The sequence below is a fragment of the Marmota monax genome, unplaced genomic scaffold, assembly GCF_021218885.2.
Source record: "Marmota monax isolate L192 unplaced genomic scaffold, Marmota_monax_Labrador192_F-V1.1 WCK01_AAM20220418_F8-fsc00031, whole genome shotgun sequence".
NCBI lineage: Eukaryota > Metazoa > Chordata > Mammalia > Rodentia > Sciuridae > Marmota > Marmota monax.
Genome location: NW_026695197.1, coordinates 19,444,481 through 19,464,898, shown reverse-complemented (window position 1 = coordinate 19,464,898; position 20,418 = coordinate 19,444,481). Strand labels below are relative to the sequence as shown.

Genomic DNA, 20,418 nt, shown 5'->3' with positions numbered 1-20,418 from the left:
TTGGCAGTTGGACCATTTATACTAACAAGGAGAATGGGTGATCTCTTTGTAGGGGGGATTCTGTTTAAGGTGGTGTGGTTTCATTACAATTTTTAGGCCAATAAAACTATGAAGGAAGACTTCTATAGACTACTGACCTACGATGTTTCATTCCAAATATTCAGATGAGCATATGAAAGGTCTCTTTCATTAAAGACACAGGAACTATATTCAAAATAAGCAATGGCTTGAAGGAATGGAAAGTAGAATGACTTACAACTTACCTTCAAAATGTGCCACTAAGCTGATTGCAACCTTTGACCTTTCTAATGCCACATGCTGTATTAATCTGATATCAGGGCTTGACTAGGAATCTTAGTGGGGCCAGCCTGTTGACTTACACCTCCTGACAGTGTAGCCCCAGATCAGATCTTGTGGTGAGATCACTTAGTGTGTTATACAGCAGACAGCCCTGCTTGGGTGTCACTCTTTTGAAGATCATGTGCATGGCAAGTGGGGGATAGGGCTGGGGACTGGGCAGGCTTCTGTGTTGTGGGAGAATTACTTAAGCCAAGTCTCCATTTGCTTCACATGGAGATAATGCTTCATCTACTCTCAAGGGATTTTTTTTTTTTTTCAATGGTTCTAAATCAAGGTGGCTATGGCTTGGTTCTTAAGACTTCATGCTGTGCTTTAAGTTTGGATAGCTCTCTCAACCTTGTTCATTCATGGATGCCATTGACACTTGGGGGGGGGGGTGTTCAGCTCATTCTCTTAGCCCATTATACTTACATATGGCAGAAGTTGCTGCCCTTCATACAAGGGCTGCTGTAGCTTGCAAGTCTTCTAGCCTCCAGCCTACCCATGTGCTGGGGTCCACTTGGCTCTGCCTGTGTTCCTCCCTCCCATGCATGAAGCTGGGCCTGTGGTTCTTGTAAACTGGGATTATTTCACTCGTTGGAGGCCTTGTTCACACCCACTGAAGAGAAGGGGACATGGGGGAGTCAAGGGTGGTGGTGGTGATACTGTCTTGCCTCGGGTAATGAACTTGGTAAGTAAGGGGTTTGGATGGTAAAGCTGGACCAGGACTCCTTTAAGGTTTTAAGGCTTATACTCATTTTATTCTTGGGGTCTCAGTTTGTATCGAATAATCTTGAAGTTTTGGTGCAATATTTTCTTATGAAATGTGTTAGAAATATAAGGTCCAGTGCTCGTGGCCACAGGATGAGAGCTGGTTTTGAGTTTTGTTACCAGCAGCTTCTGGTTTGTCATTATTGACCTAACAGATGGATTAGAAATCCCCCAAATATCATGTGAGCCGATGAGGGAGACCTAATGGTCAGCTACAGGCAAGGTTTTCACTGTGTTCCCGTCATGGTCCTTCTCTCTGGAACACTAGAACGCATCCTTTCAACAGTGCTGGCCGACTGCACTGTGCTCTTCCTGACTCGTCAGAACTGTCAGAGTAACTGTAACGGTTTAGGTAGCCAAAGCCTAGCACAGTGCTTTGGAGGAGCCTCCCTAAAATCTGGGTAAAGTAGAAGGTCTGGGAGGCTAAAGTTCTGAATGACAGTCTTGGGGGACTTGCACGCCGTGATTCTTTCTTTCTCTTGATTGATTAGGGACTGGATTTTTCATGATGGCTCACACATGAATCCTTCAACTCTAGATACCTAGACACTGTCAGAGTATGAGGGGTTTAATACAGACTTTTAACTCCTCCTCGGAGTTCTAGAAAAAATGTAGCTAGTGCTGGAAGAAAGGAAGAGCAGAGACCAGCAAGAGAAGAGGATTGGTTCCCTGTCCCCATCATGCTCACCAAGTCTAGACTTGAGTAAGTGCAGATCCACAGTAAAGAAAAAACTTACAATAGTATGAAACAACATATTTATGAATTTTATCCCTTGCACAGAACCTACAGCTCCCTAGGGGAGGGGAATTGACCTCCACAGTTTAGCTTTGGACCTTGTATTCCTTCCTGGCCCAAGACCCTAAATATCCTATACTTCGTTTTTGCCTGCCTCAACTCCAGCCTCGCCCTCTATTAGTGACTTAGCAATAATTTATGAAGTATCATTACTTGGTAGACTCCATACTGGCCAGTAAGAAAGTAAGATCACCCTACTTCAAGCAGGAGCTCAATGGTTAGAGAAGATAGAGGTAGGCCCAAAAGGCCTTACCTGTAGTAGGTATAAATAGAAATGGGTGCCATAGGATCATGTGAAATGATTTTGGAGATGGTGTTACAGATGGTCCAAGGAAACTATAGGAGTTTAGGTCCTAATGAATGGTAGGATGCTTAGAGTGAGAAGAAGGCATCTAGGTAGTAGAATAGTGAGGCCATAACTGAGAAGGGGGTCATTAAAAGGCTTGGTCAGAAAATTACAGTGAGATGCTGCTCCCCATCTTCTATACTCAAAAAGTCAAAAGAGTTGGTGAGAATGTGGAGAAATTGAGTCTTCATGTACTGCTAGTAGAAATGTGAATTGATTCCAGCCACCTTGGAAGAGTCTGGGAGTATTTCTAAAGGATTTCAATAGTTCCCGGTGATTCTACCCAAAGAAATGGGAACATACATTCTTGTCAAATTATAGATGTTCACATTACAACCTAAATGTCTATCTCTGGATGAATGGATCAACAAAATGGGAATTATTCACACAATAGTATGCTACCATATTGTTGAAAACATGGCAAGTGAGATAAGCTAGATACAGAAGACCACATATTGTATGACTTGGTTGATAGGAAATGTCAAGAATAGGCAAATCTTGGGGAGACGGTTACTAGTGTTCTCCTAGGACTCTAGGTTTTAGGGGAAATGGGTTGAGGGATGAGATGAAAATGTGCTGAAAATGGTTGTGGTAATGCACAACTCTGCAAATGTACTAAAAATCTGAATTGCTCACTTTGAACAAATGTTGAATAACATCAATAAAGCTATCATCAACAGGTATGGTTGGGATGATCCCCAGGCAGGTTTAACCTATACAGTGGGTACATCTGTAGGGAGTTGTGGGCAAGGTTGAAGACAAGGTAAGGCCAGATTGTGGAGACTTCTGGTGGCTTGGGTGAACTTGAGGAATGAAATGTATTTTATTTACAGCTACAAAGGTGGCCAGATGACTTTGGAAAACACTGGATTAATTAAGTGGCCCAGCTTTCTTTTAACAGAGCTTTACAGAGTTAGGTTTGACATGCATTCTGAGTCTAAGATGGTACACATTACTCTGGGTTTGCAAATCGGGTACAAAACTGTTTGCAAAGATTACCTCAAGGGGCTAATGTTCTGTGTAATACTGTTTGGAAAATACTAGCTTAGAGCAATGGAGAAATCATAGAGCTGCTTGGATAAGGACATAATGATACGAGGGATGTTCCAAGAATTTTTCTGATGGGTCCTATTTCATAATGCTTTCCTTCATTTCTAAGGATAAGAGTTCTGTCTCATGAGAAGCTTAGTTTGTTGTGGAACATAACTTGTCAAAGAACAACTTGTATGGAATGAGAAACAAAAAATTGAAAAACAGACTGTGTGGCACTACATTTGTTATGTACACTTCACTCTAAGGTATAACTGGTGCCTAAGGAAGACAAAAGTAGCAACTGGAACATTAATGTATCTAATTCTCACATTTGCCACATGAAATTGGTCACCTCATGATATTGATACATAACTTGGACATTGAACAACTCTTGAAGATTATGAAGTTAGTGAATGTGTAGGGATAGAATCCAGACCCAATCTCTTTGCCCAAAGCCCTCTGAATTAGCCAGAAAGCCATGCTACTCTTCAGCTACTCTTCAATTGTCTGTTCATTGGCCTGGACAGTTTTGTCAGATCAGTGATTCTTGTCCCCAGGACACCATTGAGGGCCATCGGTGGAACTTTTCCCTTCTAGTTCACCCACCTGATTCTGCATGGGGGTAGTTCTGCTGTATTAACCAGCCTCATTGGTGGGAGTGGACCATCTTATTGGCTTGACTGGTTCTGGTCTCCTTTTTTGAGCTGTTTGTTATGTTGCTCTTCTGAACAAGAATGGGATGGGAACACTGCAAAGCAAATCTTTCTGCTCAGGTGGCCAAGGTAATTGAGCACCCACATTCCCCATCTGTGTTGGCTATGTTGCCAAGGTGTGACTAATAATGAATGATGGGATTGCTGTTGCCTGGAATCTTGGGAGAGGGGTGGGAGACTGAAGCTAGATATACCTGTGTCATGAGGCTGGAATGCTGACAGAAACGGAGTCTTGCCTGAGTGGGAGCCATTATACATGTGGGGTTTTGAAACCTATGAGAGTGAAAGCCTGTGCCCAGTGGGAATAGCGGTTCCAGTTAGAAACCCTGGTTGGGCTGTTGAGAGAATCTTCTCAGTTTAGGTTTTACAAATGCAAAGACTAGAGTACTTGAATGCTCTCCAGGGAGAAGTGTAGAAATGAGCATCCATAGTGAACCATGTACCTGCCATTTGGTAAGCAGGCAGAAAAGGTTTTCAGGACGGTGGTATGAGTAGAAATGAGACTCTACTTTAGGCAGTGACAACTCGGAGTAAGCACACTGGCTCCTCCTTGGGCAATGGAGAAATTCCTAATTATGGGTATGTGTTGCAGAAATAAGTTGGAGTAAGGAAGCTTTTTCTTTGGGATTCAAACAAACAAAAGAACTTGCCCTTCGTAGTCACTGAGGTAGAATGCTCTGGTGTAGTGTGAGAATAGGCTTGGGACTTTACAGTATCCTCCAGGCTACAGATTCTGTGTGACATATCTTTGGAGATGGGGTGGGGAATTATACATAGATGAGCTGGATCTACAGTTAGTGTTGTGACAGTGGTTTAAATAGAATATCAGCTTCTTTAATTTTGATGCAAGGTGACTTGTTCTGGGCTCTAAGCAGTTAATGGAAGTGAAGTGCTTCCCCACGGAGCCTCAGGTTTTCAGGATGAGAACAGAGCCAAGTTTTGTCATCTCATAAGTTTGCTGTGCCAAAGAATCCAGGGCTGTGTCCTGGTAATCCTGCCTCTCCTGACCTACTGTATGTTGGGCAAACCCCCTGACCTCTGTGGCTGTCACCGTCCTTACTCTTTAATGAGAACATCGACTTTACCTTAGAGGGTTGAGGTCCAGTGAGAAGTCATGAGGAACATCTGAAAGTTGTTGGGTGCTGTCAGTCATTGGGGTGCAGATGGCATCACTGGCTGTTGGCTGCAGCCAATGAAGGAATCCCTGGGGGAGTCTAAGTAGGGAGTGATGACTAGCTGAATTTTTATAGTAACATCTGAAACCATGACTCAGCCGACTCTGGGTTTTGGCTGAAGTTTTGTTTCCCTTTCCATTCATTGTGGTTCCAAGTGAAGACTATTCTTAAGTTGCATCAGGACATGGGATAGAAAGTGCTCCAGATACCTGAACCGGGAGCAGCTTTTACTCTTCGTTGGCATTCTTCTTTCTCATGCTCTGAGTGTTAGAGACTATGCAGACTCTCCCCAGGATTCTCTGTACCTTTGACCTGTACCTATTCTTCCACGTTCACCTGGGTCTCCTTGTTTGTGGCCTCCTGCCCAACTATGCCAGTGCACACATTCCTCCTCTAGGGGTGCTATAAATTAAGGTCTATATAGTATCATTGTGATCCTATCTAATACTAGATAATATTGATTTGTGTCTACATATCAATGATGTGCAACTGGTGTCTTTTGGAAGACAGTGGGCTTATTGTATTTCTAAAGTTTGAGTGCACAAGGAAATTAGTTGTGAATGTGGCTAATATTGACATAGCATTTTTTTTAAAGTGGTAAGTAAGTGGATATTGCCATCTCTTTAAAATTCTGCATTTAGAAAAGGACCATGTAGTTTTCTTTGTCTAATTTCAGTGATCCTGCAGAGATCATGTTTCTAAGAATTATATATTGGCAGGGCACCCAGCATACTTCAGAGTTAAATCCCAAATCAAAACTATGAAAATGTACTTAAGTTCATTAAGGTAAACTCTTTATGTTACGTGGGGAATCATAGCACATTAGAAAGGAGCCTGCAGTCTTCTGGTAGAAACTGGTTGCACACATGCGAATGCCAGATACCATTTCACAAGTGGTATGAGTGCCGCCAGACCTTACTCGGTACAAGTGACTGTCTTGTGTTTTTAGCCACTGGAAAAAAAAAATTTTGTAGTTGGCAAAATATCATTATTTTTATTGGTGCTGAGGACTGAACACAGTGCCTCACACATGCTAGTCAAGCGCTCTGCACTGAGCTACAGCCCCAGCCCTAGCCCTTTAGCAGCTTTCTCAGGGATTTCTCCATTGCCTAGTGCTCTGGCCCATCTGTTTGCTCTAACCTGTGGGCCTGAGCTCAGTCCTGAACAGTTGTCCAGGACAGTAGGCATTTTCTGAAACATGGCAGTCCCTGCTGTTGGCCTTCTCTATCTCCCACTCTGCCAAACATCCTGGCTATCACAGCCTGTCCTTAAGAGTATGGCTTTGCAGAGATACTCAAATTCTGTCACCAGTGGACACCATCTGGCATCAGTAGTCACTGGAGGGCCATGCTAAGTGAAGAGTTAATCCTTACACAGGATTTCTGGGAGGGGGAACTTCAAATGCATTAACACAGGCATTTTATTTCCAGTATGTCTGCAAGCCTCTAATCTTCTACCCCTTCCACCCTCATACATGCTTAAGAATGGCATTACAGCTTGGAGTTAAACATATTGCAGGTATAATCTGACACATTGTGATTGTGATGTACCTGTGAAACATCACCACAATCGGGATAATGAACATTTTCTTACAAAAGTTTCCTTGCATTTCTTAGCCCACCCCACTATTCCAGCCACTACTCATCTGCTGTCACTGTAAATTGTAACTGCTTTGGAGACTTGTTACTTTTGTTTTGCCCTTATGCAATTGATATTGTTAAATGTGTGGAGCCACATTGTCACGTTTTCCATTGTATAATCTACCTTCATACCTGTGGTCCATGATTTCATGAGTGTATGTTTCTGCATTCTGATCTTGTCATCTGATGGATTGTGTGTCTTTAGCGTGACACGTGCAAATTTAAACTTTTTGGTGCCAGGTCTTACACTAAGAAGTGTTAATCTGAAGGGATTCCTGTGATATGCAGAAGTTCCCCCACCCCAGGTACCACTCATTCACTGTGACAGAACAAATTATGTAGTCAGGAACTTAAATATTTTTAAAGTTGTATTAGAACCTGTGCGTGCGCCCTGGATTGGTCAGACCTGACTGGCTCTTGATTGTGGCTTAGCACAACTGGCTATCAGGTGGCTTAGCACAACCCCACTTAGCCATTTCACCTGACCAAGCTCCTGCACTTAAGGTGTCCTGACTTCTGAATGCAGCAAGAGCATGCATGAGTGCCCTTCCTTCCTAGGTTCCTGTGAGGCATGAAAAGGGCCCAGGTGTGTTCAGTGTTACTCAGTATGTGCTGGGCTGCACCCCCATGGATGTAGGCTCTTGTGGTTACTCCACACTGTTACAGAGCCTTTTTCTGGTGTGAAAGTCAAACTTACCACCCCATGAGGATTTTTTGGAAGCACTTAGTGGTGGGTGATATCTAAGATGTAGTTTTTCAAGGTATCTGAAATGATTCAGGGAAAAACGGGCAGTGAAACGTTAAGCCAGCAGGAGGGAACGACACTTATATCCTAGTGAAGCCTCCACGCTGTGGTGCCCACTCATTCCTATTTGAGTGCACATTCTCCTATTTGTATCCTAGAAGACAGCAACTGCAGACCTGTGTGTGGCGTGCCTGAAGTCGGTAGCAAAGGAAGAGAGCTGCCTTGCGTCATGGTAAGAGTTCAAGGTCCGAGGACAGGAACGGTGTCTGGGGTCCCAAAACATGGGAGCTATGATCCTGAACAAGCTCTACAGGTTCATCTCCATGCATAGGTGCCATGTCTGCCCCCATCAGAGGCGGGGGCTTTACATGTAATTATCGATCACACAACTGTAATGAACCAAGTTGATGAATGAAAGTGCTTCATGTGATTTCTGGTTTAGACTAAATAGTCAGTGGATGTCAGATATGGCAGTGATGATACTGATGATAGTAACGTTATGTCATGTCAGTGTCCAGAAGGACATGGTTGGAGAACTCAGAGTTGAGTGGGATTCCCTTTACAGGTCAGCATCACAATAGGCCACGTGAACCAGAGTAGTCTCAGGATGGCCAGTTTGATGTGCTCAGTGAGGTTCTTCTGGGTTTTCTTACGGGCTTGTTTTGGCAACCACCTGTAACTTCTACAATAACTATTTCAGACTTTCTGGAGGAAAGAAGCATCAACTGCACTATGTTGAAACATACCTGCTCTGTACCTGAAAGACGAGTTCTTTTAGTTCTGCCCTAAGAGTAAAATTTCACTGATGGCTGGACAGCCCCAACAGTAGTGCTAAAAGGTGGACAGCATTTTCCTTGGATGACGTCATCTGTAAGCTTAAGCAAAGGGAAAATGGCACATTACAGTGAAGGAACCAATTGATTATCCCGTTGCATCCCCAGTTGTGTGACACATACTGTCAAAGCACAGAAAGCTTTTCACGAGTGGTTGGAAGTGGTGGTCACTTCTGGAGCCTGTGGAAGCGAATCGGTTGAGAGCAGCAGTCTTCAGATTGCTGGGATATACTGGTTTGGGGAAGATGATTTAATTGGAGGGTACAAAGAAAATATGATAAAACATTTTTCCCCTACATACTTTTCAGAGTTAAAATGCTTGGGTGTTTTATAATGGGCATGAAATTAGTTGATTTATGGTTTCAGATGTTGCTATAAAAATGCAGCCAGTCATTGCTCCCTACTTACTAACCTCCCCAGAGACTCCTTCCTTGGATGTATCCAACAGCAGCCAGTGATACCATCTGTAACATGGAAAATGGCTTAAATTATGTTGGGGGAGGCATGCTTACAGTTTTCATTGACAGAGGAGTGTGCTTAAAATAACAGATGGCTAGTTTAGTGACTAAAACCACACGTGCAATAATCTTTGGACTAGTTCATGTTCCACATTTGAAAAATGGAGCCACCTGCTATGGTTCCTGTCAGTGTTCCCTTTACAATGTGAAAGAGTTGAGAAAAAGTGGCTGACTGTGTAACCTACAGCTATCAAACTGAGGGTTATCATTAAGAGCATGTGGTCATAGTGTTCTCTTTCTTGGCAGCCTTAAAGAGCCCTGATCTTTTTAGCTCTACAATTAGGACTTAAAGACCTCTCGTCTTTTTCATCGTGGGGATGGTTAGCATCAAGTCTCAGTACATGACTGGGTCTGGCTTGCCCTTGGTAGAGTAAGAAGAGGCTCCCAGCTCCTCAAAGGAGCAGAGGATCACTGAGTCCTGTTCCTGAATCAGAATCTCCAGGGTAGAACCCAACCCTTTATTTTTAATGCTTCACAGGTGACTAAGAAAGGAGCAAGTCTTTGGACACTTGGAGTAGATGAGTACCCGTGACTCGAGGGACTCTGAACTGGTGCTCATAAAAGAATCTTTGTCACAGGTTTTGATTGTCTCTCCGATCTGTAAGCTGTGCTTGATCACTTTTGACAGCTAAGTGAATTAAGGATCTGAGAGTGGGTTTTGATCTAGGAAAGAAGTTGGAAAGAGTAGGAAAGCTTGGTAGGTGGAGGATGCTCCAGTTTTAGAAAATGCCTCACCTCTTCCACAGTCATTCTCAGCCCCACCTGCACTTGAGAATCATCTAGGAAGACTTTAAACTCTTCATACCCCAGCCTCACCTCAAAGATTGTGACTCAGGTGTTTGTTAAAGGATCCCAGGTGCTGTCTGTGAGGCAGCTTGAGAGCTGTGCTGAAACTGCATAGCTCAGTGAAAAGATCTGGGAAGTGAGAACTTGTGTGTGGCTGAGCAGTGGAGCAGAAAGGCCCACAGGCAATGTGGCATGGCCAGGAGAAAGCCCATGCTATGTCCTCTGGAACCTCAGTGGACAGGCTGAAAAGCAAATGCCTTTTATCCCTGCCTGGCTCCTGCCCCTGTTATACATCAATGATGTTGGAAGCAAGAGGAGGGGTACCTAAAGCCAAAGCATGACGGAAATTAATTTGGTCCTCTGTATTCCCAGAACTAGAGAATAAAATGCTTCATGATCGATGACTTGCTTTAAAAAAAATGTTCCTATGGTTAAAAAGGGAATTAACCTTCTTCAGAAGAGCATGTACCAAGAATACTTAGAATTACAGGATGTCTTTTTAGAAAACACCTTGAACCTAGTAGCAGAAAGGGGGAGAGGGGAAATCTCAGGCACCCAGTGGCTTTTTTTGATGATTCACCCTTTCCAGCTGAGAATAGTTGCCCCCCAGCCTTGCGATCCTGAGACATTGTTGGAGAATGCTGATGTAGGTGTGTGGACTCTTCATTTAGTTTAAATGTATGGTACAGATCTTCAGTTAGAATATTGGGGATCAATATGTGCTCACTGCTTTGTTCTGCTTCCCCATGGGCTCCTTGGGAATCCTAGAGTTTTCCTCCATTTGTCATTGCATATATTGATCCATCAGAATTACCTGACATGTGCAAACTCTAGCTCAGCAATTCAAAGCAGAGATTTTTCTTGCCATTTGTATGAGGTTGTCATTTCTACAGTTTCATTCATCTTACTTGTATTTATAGATCCTCTTATATTTTATTTTGCAGAGTGTCTTTGATGTAATGGCATAGAACAAGATTGCTCTTCCTGGAACTTGAAGGTTTTTGAGGTTAAACCCTGTAGGACAGGAGTTCTGCTTTCAACATCTTCAGTATGGGGTATCTAGTAGTCACAGAAACTTCTAGTTGACTTAAAGCAGCTATTATGTGTGACAGTTCTCAGATGGACAGGTCTCTGCCTCTCACCAGTCACATTCAGGGGTCTGTTCTCTGGAGCAGGCACTGAACAGACTGCTCTGGGAATGATCATTCAGTCTCGCCCAAGCTAAACTCTTCCTGGTCTTACTTGCATTTATCACGTGACAGTTGACTATTCTGATAAATTTCATGGAAGTGTTTTCTTAACTTCAACTGGATTCTAGCTCTGGTCTGCACAAAATAGAGGATCATGGCCCTCCCATTCTCCTGGGATCTAAATGATTGAGATGCATTTCTAGAGATGTACTGTTTCTTGCTATGAGAGTTAATAAGCTAACAGAAATATTCTAGTGCCTCTGCTGTGAGCTGTGGTCACATTGTCACATTGGTTTGGTAGGGTACCATTGTGAGGAGTGGCGTTGGCCCGCTATAGTCTAGAACTTGTTGAGACCGCCTAAGTGTCTGTGTTCATCGTAGAATCCAGGTTTTCCTGTTGTCGGTAGCTCTTCATTCTACAACTGAATTGGGCTTGATGCAGTGTTTTTAGAACTAATAGAACTTGTTTTGAGTGTCACAGTAGTAACTGACCAAAATGACTTTTTCAGTGGACCTCGTAGAGTTTAATTAGGAGATTCATAAGAACAGAACAGATGGTTTACTTTTAAAACAAGAAACGTAAGACTGTCTTCAGCTTTGGCATGGAAGCAGTTCAATCCACTATTTCCCAGCCCCATCCTCTGGGTCCATTAGCTTCCTCCAGTGATCTTGATCTGTCAGTCACAAACCATAGGAGGCCAAAGTTGAGCTTGGGCCTCCCCATTAAGGCATGGCTTCCTTAGTCTAGTGCAGGGGTTTCCCCTAAGCCTGTTCTAAACCTAGGAAGCAGGAGGAAGGGCAAATAGGGGAGTGATGACACTGTTGGCTTTCCCTATGTGCCTTTGTGGAACTGTCCCTGGGCTGCTCTCCTGGCAGGTGGGACCTCCTGCATCATGCCGCGTCCTGAATTCTCTGACCCTGCTGAACATAGATGAACATGGAACCTGATGTCTGCCCCCACCCCCAAATCTGGTTCATGGAATCTGAATGGGCATAAATGACTTTCAGATGTCCCTTTCTTTGCAGCAGCAGTCAGGATTTTAACATGATCATGCTATGAACCAAACATTTTGTTGTGGGACTGAGTTGAACTTTATGGTACTTTGCCTTTGCCTTCCTATTATAAGAACCCTCTCGAGACAGTTTACTGTCCTGAGTTGAAGGAGCATGCCACAAGAATATGGAAGAGAGAAGATGAATATCTCAAATATTTTCTGCTTCATTGATAAGCTCTTTGTTTTCCTTGATTTTTTTTTTTTTTTTTTTTTTTTTTTTTTTTTTTAATTTTTATAAGAGGGACTATTTCCTGGTATCCTAACACAAGAGCATTATTTGCCATTGGAATCCTATCAGTTTTGTAGTTTGGGCAATGAAACCACAGGAAGGTAGGGCATCTTGTGTAGAGTGTATGGCTGGCAGTTGAGATAACGTGAAACCTGGGCACCCAAACTCCAAACTCTGTGCTGGTAATCTCTTGGTATGCTCCTGGGTTTCTGGCTTGGGAAACTGGGTGAATAGAGGTTCTATTTGCTGAGACCAGGAAGATTGGAAGGAAAGAGATACTTTTTTGAGTTGGGAAATAATTTATTTGGGACATCTTCAATCTGAGATGAACTATCCTAACCCTACCATCCAAGCAGAGCTGTCTAGTAGCAGAACATATGATGAAGTTCAGAAAGTTCTTAATCTTTGGATGGTACTTAAAGCTTTGGGGCAGGGTTGGTGGATGATTCAGCCGTGGAGTGTGTTAGAAGGAAGGTGGCACTCATCCAAGGAACATTGATGCTCAAAGCTGTGTACAAGAGGAGGAAACTAAGAAATCTGGACTAGCAAGTGAGTCTCAACTGAGTTAATGCCCCCTCCTTAGGGGCAGTTTGAAAAATGAGATTCTTATGTGACAGGTGAGTTGGCATGGTACTCCTGCATCAACTGGGTGTTGGTTAGAGGTACAGAATGACCTGTAGTGTGAGGGACAGGACTGTGCCTCTCAGCCTTGCCTTCCATGAGGTGGTGTGCTGCACTCAACATGATCTTTAGCATTTTTCATGTTTATCCTGCCTTTAGTTTTGTGAGCCCTTCCCCCCACCCCTTCCTTTATCTTCATGGCTCCTCTCTATAACTCCAGGAGTGTGGAAAGGCAGCTGGTCGAGAGCTGAGGCCCTGAGAGCACAGAAGGCTGGGCCAAGGTCACCAAGTCATGAGTTGTAGTGCAGGTGCTGGAACCCAATTCTGCCTGCTGCTGCAAGGCTCTTGCTGTTCTTGGCCGCCTTCTATCTGTGGAATGACCGAGAAGCATCTTGTATAGGTATGTCCTTCCCCCAAAGGGTACTATACCTGTTAAAAAAAAATAATAATAATAATAGGCTCTCTATAGTGGGAAGTATACTCTGTGGCAGAATCTGCTGAACCAGTGTGAGTTGACCTGTTGGCCATGTAGTAACTGCTTGTGGATATCACAGTGCAGGTGGCCCTCACATAGTGCAGGTGGCCCTTCACCCTCAGCACCTATATGTGTTCCTTGGTGCATACTGGGAGTGCAAGCCAGTGGTGGATTCTGGAGAGGTATGATTTTTGTTCTACCCTGTTCCAAGCATGTTCTACCCTGGGTGGGCATCAAATTTGAGCAACATGTGTGCCCTTGGGTTCCACATGTCTCTTGGAGACAGAGCAGTCCTTGAAATTCTATATTAATTAGGATAATCTTTGGATGTGTCTTATCTTAAAAAAAAAAAAAAAAATCATCATCTCCCTGCCTTCTGACTTAGTTGACAGGAAAGGTAACCTTTTAAACAAAGTGAAAAACTATTAAACTGTATATATTTTCAGCCTGTCATCTGTGTTAAACCTCTAAAATGTGACTTGGGTCTTGTTACAGTTTTGATATGAAATGTCCTGCAGAAGTGTCTGTGTTTCAGCAGGACTGTTCAGGGGTGGAAAGATGCAATTGAGAGCTGTAACCGAATAGCCCCCCTTAGTTTGGATGGACTGGGTGGTAACTGTAGGTTGGTGTGGCTGGAGGAGGTGGTCACTGGGGGTGTGACCTGGAAGGATGCATCTTCCCTGTGGCTCCTCACCCCTTTGTTTCCTTGCTGCTATAAGGGAAGAGCTTCTCTCCACCATGCTCTTCCCCCATGCTTTTCCTCCTCACTGGGGCCCAGAGCAATGGCATTGGCAGTCTGAACTGAGACTTCTGAAACTCTTGAGCCATATATAAACTTTTCCTGCTCTAAGTTGTTCTTGGGTATTTTGGTTACAGTGATGGAAAAACTACCTAAAACAGGCTGTTGACTTGGATTTTTGCCCTGCTGCTGGAGTGAGGGCCCGACTCCCCAAGGCCATACTGCAGCCTCTCAGCTGGCCTTGGCTTTGCCTGTATGGCTTCTATCCCTCAGATCCTTTCTCACTGGCAGGGATGGGGTAGTGTGTCCGTTTCATGCTAAGTTATGTCACTCTGTGAAAACCCTGTTGGGGGAGCTGGGAGTGGGGACATTTAAGGCTGTGGAGTATGGAGGGCAGAGATGAGATCAGAGCCATGGAAGGCCACTGCATGGGGAGGCAGATTCTTCTGCCTGATGGGAGGGGGAAAGCTAGATGCCACTGTGGGGAGGTAGTAGGCGTGGTGGTAGGAAGTTGAGGGTATGTTCCAGGTGTTCTCATCACTTGCTGAGATTCCTGACAGTCTTAGCACATGGCAAAGAGATGTTGGATAAATGTATTTTTCCCAAAATGTTGCCTGAAAAACTGGGGGTGAGGGGGAGGACATAAGAATAAGTCACATGTGTTCTAAGAAAGTCTGAAGCCAGACTTGCTATGTGTGCTATGGATTGATAGCCTTGATGCAGAGAGGTGCAGGTGGCTAGGTGAAGTGACCCATGGCCCTTGGTAAACTAAGGAGCAGTGGTGGGCTACAGGGTTTGGGGTTGAGTGAGCTGGAGTGTGGCCTTAAAGACTTAGGGGTGGCCATTATCAGTGTGGTATCCTATCCTGGTCTGTGGTGGCCTTGGACGATCTCATCTGTGCTGCCTTATACTTGTCAAAGTTGGGGTGGGAGAGATGTAGGAAAAAGGGGGGACAGAATCAGACTTTAGCAGAAGGTTCCTTAGGGATTTTTTGGCCCATCTTGTTTCAAGATGATTTAAGGATCAGGGAAGAGAGGGCTCTTCCTAGACTACGAGTTCAATGTGTGCTGAGGAACAGGATACCGGACTCAATTCCAGTAGAGGGCAGGACCTTGGCCAGAGGCAGACCCCCCAGTTTTCTTCAGTATCGTCTCCATGTGAACTGGGAAGCCTTCATACTTAAACCACCATGTGCTTGGCTCAAATGAAGCTTGCATCGTGTCATCAGGGCAAATTAGTTTGAGACCATTTTTCAGTGAAGTGGCAAGCTAAACACCAGGCTCCGAGATGCTGGACCAGAAAATGAATGACTTCTGATAAATGGGATAAGTCCAGAACAGGCTTGTGTCTTACACAACAATACAGTGGCCAGCAGGAGAAGGGTAGATGACACATTCTGTAATGATCTGGGAAGAAAATGGGAGGGCAGTGAAGACAGGCTGGCTGCTGAGCAGTTTGTGTCCCCTCATTTGGAGTTTAGTCCATCTTGTAGAAATCATAAAATATTTAGAGCTGTGACTTCTGCACATTTATACTGTATAATAACTTAGAATGTATCCAGTGCTTGCTAATAGTGATTTAGAAATCATGTTTACGAACTTTTTTCAAACTTGAATAAGGTTTTCTTTTGGAGTCTGCTGTGCCCATCCATATGTTTGATTTACTGTCTTATCTCCCAAGTGGAGAATAAATGACTCTGGAGTGTGACATGGTTTCACAGTACTCTTCCTTCAGATGAGCAAGCATAGTAGTGCGGGCCAGGTTTTTGCAGGGTCTGGGCATAGATCTTCATCTGAGCCAGTCAGAGGAAAGTGTTAGCTTCTTAATTGATAATAACTCTGTGATCCTTAAACTGCTTAAGACCTCCAATTATTGGCTTGAGTGGTCATGGAAAAGATGGCCCACTAAACCATTTGCTATGATGTCATGTTATCAGGACAGACCCCTTCCCGTCTGTAAGCAGTAGTGTGCCATTATGTTCTGAGCAGTGATGCAGGAGCTAGGCTGCCACTTACCCAGCTCTGTGACCTCAGGCAAGTCTCCTCAGCTCTGTTTTCTTATCTGCAACATGGAATGGCAATAGGACCTTCGGGATTGTCAGAGGATACTTAAAAAACGCCTGGTATATGGAACCCGGGAAGGGACTGTATGAGAGTTGGCTGTTAACATTATTTTCATAAAGCAATTGCTTGGCCAACAATATTCAGCCTAAAATTTTCATATTGAAAAATGAAGATTTTAAGTGACAAGACTTCCTGTTGCCCATACTGGCCTCTGATTCCTGAATTCGAGCAGTTTTCCTACCTCAGCCTTCCTAGTAGCTGAAACTCTACAGCAAGCAGTATGGTACCCAGCCAACACGTCTTTTAAAAAGTGGATAATTTGCACAAAATACACGTGCCAAGGATAAAGTTCCTCATGGCCAAATGAAGAAAAGTATACAGAATGTATCATCCACTGGGAGTCTATAAATGAAAGGGAAAATAATTCTTAAAACGGATCATTTGAGGTCATGTGCAAGAAACAAAATGATTGCCCAAGTCATTTTGAAACCACAAATTGGTTTCTGATAAGGTAGATTTGAATTTTTCAGTTCCTATAGGCAGTTAAAATTTAATGCTAACTGGCCTCTAGGAGTCGAGCATGCTAAACCAGTTTAGTGAGTAGTATCAGTTTTAAAAACTGATTTGATTAGATAAACAGGCCTTTAGTTCAAATGTTTATTAGGCGAGACCTTGGGGTTAAGGGATTTCTGCACCATCTCGGCTGCTTTAAAATACTAAACGGCTTTCTTACGAAATACAGGCATTGGAATTGTTCCTGAGTAGTATGTGGTGTGGCATCTTTTTCAGTTAGATTTTGATGGGCTTGAAGTAAAAGGGATTTTCATTGCCTATGCTTGAAGAAAACTTACAATGCTACTTACACCCGTAAGATATTTAACCTAAGAAAAATGAGAACACATGTCCACAAAACATTCTCTGTGAATACTCACAGCAGTGTTTTTGTAATGGCTCAAACTGGAAATCAACCAAATATCCATCAACTGAAAATGAAAGAAGAAAAAAATCCATCCATGCCACTGAATATTGCATCGATCAGCTACTTAAAGGAATGAAACACTGATACATCGATAAATCCTATAAAATGGATGAACCTTGAACATTATGCTGAGGGAATATAAGCCATTCATTAAAGGCCACATCCCATACTCCTTTTACCTGAGGTGTCCTGAATGGGCAAGTCTGGATATGAAAAGTGAGGGTAGGATATGGGGGTGGTGGGCAGGGGGAAGCAATTACTGAAGGCAAGGAGTTTCTTTTCAGGGTGATATAAATGCTTTAAGATCGTTGGGGTGGCATTCTTTGAGGAGATGGAGAGGAAGGGTCTCTTGGACGGTATTGAGCCAAGACTTGATAAAGTGGACACAGGTGGAATGTGGGCAGAGGGGCAAATGTGACTAATCGTGCATTAGTCCTGTGCTAGGTTTGTATTTCTGTATATAACATACTACCTCGAGATGAATTCTCGGCCACACCTGCTAATCAACATGCAAGTAAACATGCCTCATCTTAAAAAGGGGTTTTCCCCTCCAGTTAGAACCTAGCCTCTAAAAATACAAGCTTTGTGAGATTTTTTAAAAAAAAAAAAAAAAGAAACCCTTTGGAAATTGGGATCATGTTGGATTGGATCCTGGGCTGATGTGTTCTGGCACATATTGCATCAGGCACAGCAAGGCAAATGATAGAACAAGACAAAATGGAAACATTTGAGCTACCTGGCAGCAAATTGTATCTGAAGGTCAAGATGGCTCAGCATTGTGATCTTCCTGGGGTCTGAGGGCCTTTCTCTGTTCTCTCTACACCAAGTTGTGAATGAGCAGATGGGTGAGGTGGGCTTCCCTGTGTGGCTGTGCTCCTTATGGTACTTCTAGGCAGCCAGGACTGGAGACAACCCTGGTACTGGCAAGAATCTTGACGTGTTCCAGATGGGAACAAACCAAATATAAGGTGGAGCACAGTCCAGCTCTCCTGGCAGAGACCCGCCCACACACACACACACACACACACACACACACACACAGACAAAACTTGATGATACAATTGGAGCAGTTTACTGAGCAGGTGGGACCAGTGCAGCATTTGAATGAGATGTCTGCTTGTGTCAATGGAACAGGAATAGTGGCACTGTGAGATCCCTCAGGATGCAATATCGTGGTGTGTTCTCAAAGGAAATATCTGTCCCAGCAGTTCGGACTGAGGCAAGATCACAGGTTCAAAGCAGTCCTTAGCAACTTAGGCTGTAAGCAACCTAGTGAGACCATCTGGAAAAAAGGGGGGTGGGCTGGCAGGGTGCTAGAGATGGGGCTCATTGGTTAAGCACTCTTGAGTTCAATCCCTGGTATAAAAATAAATCTGGCAACCAGGTTTCCCTCACCCTGCTATTCCAGCAATATTTCTTCAAATTCAAAACTTTGATAAGTGACACTAAAAATAATTTAACATTTAGAGTTTCACAAATAGGGGAATTCCTTCATTATCACTAAAATAATCAGTTGGAATTGAATGGAAGCCCAGAATATGCTTGTTTTTAAGACTTTTCAAAAAAAGCTAATCTGGACCTGAAAATACTGAAAGATGGTTTTAATTACATTGCTCCCCTCTATAGCCATTTATGTGTGGGGACCCTCAAAACTCCTTTCCAAAGGAGTGATCAATTATTCACATTAAAATGGTCACCCTACTGAAGGGAAGCCATTATTTAATTTTTGACAAAAAAGGAGGTTGACGATTTGAGGTGATCACTCTTTGCCCCCAACACCAGGTAGTTATATACTTAGGCCCCAAAACTACCTTACAAGGGAAGAGCCAAAACTCTGTTAGAGCCCCTCTGGTCTCTGTTCCATGAATCTATTGTACAGCAAATTGCTGGCTCTGAATTTCCCAGCTGTGCAATCTTCTCTTGAACACTGACAGCCCCAAGGCCGATCTTGACCATCTAATAATCCCTGATTCTGGAAGCTCTGCCGCATAGGCACATTCTCGGCCCTCTTGGAGCCCCTCTTTCTCTGAACGCAGACTGCTGATTGTCTCTGCATTTTACCCAAATGTTCCTGTCTCTGGAAGTGCTAGACATGAGTCCCTTTGAGTGTCAGCACCTCAAGGAGCAAGTTTCCTATACTTAAAACTTCAAAATTTGGGCTGGGGTTGTGGCTCGGCAGTAGAGCGCTCACCTTGCTTGTGCGAGGCCCCGGGTTCCAACCTCAGCATCAAAGTATTGTGTCCAACTACAACTAAAAACATAAATACGCAACTTTACCTTGTGCTGGTGTAGAGAGTAGCCAAACAGTTGCAGCTACTAAGCTGTCCCCACCCCTTCCCTTGGTGTGAGAAGTTTGTGCACACTATGAAGAAATGCTTCCCATTTCACAGGACCTGAGAACATTCCACATAAAACAGTGGCTCTGCTCATTCTTGGCTCTTCTCCCCACCCAACCAGAACGGTGGAGACAGAACACCACACCTCCTCCCCTACTTGGGACCTCAGATGCCTGCTAAGTTCCTGATGTGACCGGCTAAGCATGTTTCTCAGGGTTCAGAGATGCCAGGAGTTAAGAAATCCTGCTTTCTACAGCCCTGGTGATGTGTGAGTGGTGAGCACTTGTGTTCCCCTGGGGCAGCTGCACATGCCCTGTGTTCTGGGAAAGACTGGGAAGGCCCCAGCCAGTTGGCCAGAGTACTACAGCCCAGTAAAGTCTGTATTTTTAGGTGGGAGTTAGATGAAGAATAAGGAGAACACACTTGTGTCTGTTGAAAGGAAGCACGCATGGTTCCTTAGAGGAAGTTTTGGCTCCATTTACTGTGGGTAGTAAGCAGGTGCCATGTTATGGTGGGAGAATGTCAGCAACCCGTAGCCAGCCCACCATGATGGCATGATGCCCCGAATGCAGGGGTTAGGGCATTCTTCATGCTTTCCTTCACAACGAGGAAACTGAGGCTCCTAGAAGTATCTTGCCCTAGGTGGAAACATCCCACAAATCCTCCTGAAGGAAGACCACTGTGTCTTCATGAGTATAGTTAACGTGTGACTCTGCCTGAACTCTTTCGTGGGCCCACAATCTCTTTAAGTTCTGTTTCTGTCATCTGAATTGTTTAAGCTCCTGGCTCCTCTACCTTAGGCTGACAGCCTTGGTGACATTTATGAGGCACCTAGCCTGGTTTTCCTTTGTGTTTTGTTTTTTAAAAAACACTTGAAGGAAAAATGGGAAGAGTTAACTCTAGAGGGTCACAGATTCCTGACATGGAGGTAGAACTCCCTGTTGGGTCCTTGGCCCTGGTTGCTCCCCAGCCATGCCCCAAGACTCCTGGGGCTACAGCCTATGGGAAATGTCTTTGCCATCCTCTGCTGGCCTTGG

General features: G+C 43.9%; 1 protein-coding gene across 3 annotated transcripts in view; it reads left to right on the top strand.

The window, feature by feature from the left end:
* The window catches only part of Myo5b (myosin VB), a 312,210-nt gene that overhangs the window by 124,438 nt on the left and 167,354 nt on the right, over positions 1 to 20,418 (top strand). The gene's annotated exons all lie outside the window — the stretch shown is intronic.